Source organism: Arachis hypogaea, chromosome 19, assembly GCF_003086295.3.
Source record: "Arachis hypogaea cultivar Tifrunner chromosome 19, arahy.Tifrunner.gnm2.J5K5, whole genome shotgun sequence".
Lineage (NCBI taxonomy): Eukaryota > Viridiplantae > Streptophyta > Magnoliopsida > Fabales > Fabaceae > Arachis > Arachis hypogaea.
In genome coordinates this window covers 52,204,688-52,208,188 of record NC_092054.1, presented here as the reverse complement: position 1 = coordinate 52,208,188, position 3,501 = coordinate 52,204,688, and the positions used below count along the sequence as shown (strand labels likewise).

Here is a 3,501-nt window from a genome sequence, read left to right as displayed (position 1 = left end):
CGTCTTCTTCAGATGAAGAGATCCTCCAGCAGAGGAAGTTTCCTTAGTACTGCCTGTTGCTGCTTGCATTCCAGACAGACTCTGAGGAATCATATTGACTTGTTGGGTCAATATTTTATTCTGAGCCAATATCGCATTCAGAGTATCAATCTCAAGAACTCCTTTCTTCTGAGTTGACCCATTATTCACAGGATTCCTTTCAGAAGTGTACATGAATTGGTTATTTGCAACCATTTCAATGAGTTCTTGAGTTTCTGCAGGCGTCTTCTTCAGATGAAGAGATCTTCCAGCAGAGCTATCCAATGACATCTTGGATAGTTCAGACAGACCATCATAGAAGATTCCTATGATGCTCCATTCTGAAAGCATGTCAGAAGGGCACCTTCTGATCAATTGCTTGTATCTCTCCCAAGCTTCATAGAGGGACTCACCATCCTTCTGTCTAAAGATTTGGACTTCCACTCTAAGTTTGCTCAATTTTTGAGGTGGAAAGAACTTTGCCAAGAAGGCATTGACTAGCTTTTCCCAAGAGTTCAGGCTTTCCTTAGGTTGTGAATCTAACCATGTTCTAGCTCTGTCTCTTACAGCAAAAGGAAAGAGCATAAGTCTGTAGACTTCAGGGTCAACCCCATTGGTCTTGACAGTGTTACAGATTTGCAGGAATTCAGCTAAGAACTGATGAGGATCTTCCAATGGAAGTCCTTGAAACTTGCAATTCTGTTGCATTAGAGAAACTAATTGAGGCTTAAGCTCAAAGTTGTTTGCTCCAATGGCAGGGATTGAGATGCTAAACTTGCAATTCTGTTGCATTAGAGAAACTAATTGAGGCTTAAGCTCAAAGTTGTTTGCTCCAATGGCAGGGATTGAGATGCTTCTCCCATAGAAATCAGGAGTAGGTGCAGTAAAGTCACCAAGCACCTTCCTTGCATTGTTGGCATTGTTGCTGTTTTCGGCTGCCATGGTTTCTTCTTCTTTGAAGAGTTCTGTTAGGCCCTCTAAAGAGAATTGTTCTTTAGCTTCTCTTAGCATTCTCTTCAAGGTCCTTTTAGGTTCAGGATCAGCTTGAACAAGTATGCCTTTATCTTTGTTCCTGCTCATATGAAAGAGAAGAGAACAAGAAAATAGGAAATCCTCTATGTCACAGTATAGAGATTCCTTGAGGTGTCAGAGAAAAAGAAGAATAGAAGGAGGAGGTGGAGAAGAGGGAATTCGAACTTATCAAGAGGGACAGAGTTCAAATTGCACCTTGATGAGGAGTCTTAGTCCTTTAAATAGAAGGATGTGAGAAGAGGGGAAGAATTTTCGAAAATAATTTAAAAAGATTTTGAAATAATTAAAAAGAAATTTGAAAATTTGATTGAGATTTTCGAAAACTAAGATTGGGAAAGAAATAAAGTGATTTTTGAAAAAGATTTTAAAATTAGAAAAAGATATGATTGAAAAAAAATTAATTTTGAAAAAGATGTGATTGAAAAGATATGTTTGAAAAGATATGATTGAAAATCAATTTAGAAAAAGAAAATTTTTAAAATTAAAGTTGATTACTTGACTATCAAGAAATTAAAAGATATGATTTTAAAATTTAAAGTTTGATCCTTTCTTAATAGGCAAGTAACAACTTGAAAATTTTGAAGTAAATCTTTAATTATAGCAAGGATTTTTGAAAATAGTAAAAATAATTATAAAATGGAAAGAAATTGATTTTGAAAGAGATATGATTGAAAAGATATGATTTGAAAAAGATTTGATTTTGAAAAATTATGAAAACTTGAAAAAAATGTGAATTAAAAACAAAATCTTCCCTCTAGTGTCATCCTGGCGTTAAACACCCAGAATGGTGCCCATTCTGGCGTTTAACGCCCAAATCTCTACCTTTTTGGGCGTTAAACACCCAGCCAGGTACCCTGGCTGGCGTTTAAACGCCAGTTTTCCTTCTTCACTGGGCGTTTTGAACGCCCAGCTTTTTCTGTTTGATTCCTCTGCTGAATGTTCTGAATCTTCAATTCTCTGTATTATTGACTTGAAAAGACATAGTTTTGAAAAATATTTTTGAATTTTTGATGATGAGAAACAATAAAAATGCAACTAAGATCAAATAAACAATGCATGTAAGACACCAAACTTAAAAGTTTGTATACTAAGGACTATAACAATATAAAAATGCATATGAAAAACAACAAAACACACTAAACAAGAGAATTTAAATATCAGAGCAATGAAATCATCAAGAACAACTTGAAGATCAATGAAGAACAATATGTATAAATTTGAAAAATGCAAGAAGAAGAAAGTCATGGAATTGACACCAAACTTAAAAATTGATACTAGACTCAAACAAGAAACATAAAATATTTTTTTATTTTTATGGTTTTATAAATTTTTTTGTGATTTTCGAAACTTATATGAAAAAGAAAATAAAAAGAATCAAAACTTTTAATAAGAATTCTAGGAATCATGCAATGTTAGTCTAAAGATTCAGTCTAAAAAGGATTAGACATGTTTGGCCAAGCTTCAGCAGGACATTACATTCAATAGCTAAATTGATGAGAATCAATCAGCTTTTGTGATGGTGGGAACATCACCTTGAAACTCTAGAATTTATTCTTAAAAATTCTGAAGAAAAGATACCTAATCTAAGCAACAAGATGAACCGTCAGTTGTACAAACTCGAACAATCCCCGGCAACAGCGCCAAAAACTTGGTGTTGTTGCCGAACCAAACTTGGCACTGTTGTTGCCGGAAACAAATGCGAAATTGTTGTTCGTTCATTCGTTCCTTCCCCGGCAACGGCGCCAAAAACTTGGTGCACGAAATTGTGATCATCAACAATGGCGCCAAAGGACTTGGAGCTCTCAAACGTGAATCACACTTTGTCACAATTCCGTACAACTAACCAGCAAGTGCACTGGGTCGTCCAAGTAATAAACCTTACGTGAGTAAGGGTCGATCCCACGGAGATTGTCGGCTTGAAGCAAGCTATGGTCATCTTATAAATCTCAGTCAAGCGGATTCAAATGGTTATGGAGTTTAAGGTGATGAAAATAAACATAAAATAAAGATAGAGATACTTATGTAATTCATTGGTGGATTTCAGATAAGCGTATGAAGATGCTTTGTTCCCCTTGAACCTCTGCTTTCCTATTGTCTTCTTCCAATCATTCATACTCCTTTCCATGGCAAGCTTTATGTTGGGCATCACCGTTGTTAATGGCTACATCCCGTCCTCTCAGTGAAAATGGTCCTGATGCTCTGTCACAACATCGGCTAATCAGCTGTCGGTTCTCGATCATGTCGGAATAGGATCCATTGATCCTTTTGCGTCTGTCACACGCCCCACAATCGCGAGTTTGAAGCTCGTCACAGTTATCCCTTTCCAGATCCTACTCGGAATACCACAGACAAGGTTTAGACTTTCTGGATCTCAGGAATGGCCACCAATAATTCTAGCCTATACCACGAAGGTTCCAATCTTAGATTAGAAACCCAAGAGATATGCATTCA

The 3,501-nt window shown here is 36.4% G+C and overlaps 1 non-coding gene across 1 annotated transcript; it reads left to right on the top strand.

Moving 5' to 3' along the window:
- The first annotated feature begins 363 nt into the window (after positions 1–363).
- LOC112782013 (small nucleolar RNA R71) lies at positions 364–471 on the top strand. Its single transcript, XR_003192757.1, has one exon. It is a non-coding gene; the product is annotated as a small nucleolar RNA R71 (small nucleolar RNA).
- The last annotated feature ends 3,030 nt before the right edge of the window (positions 472–3,501 follow it).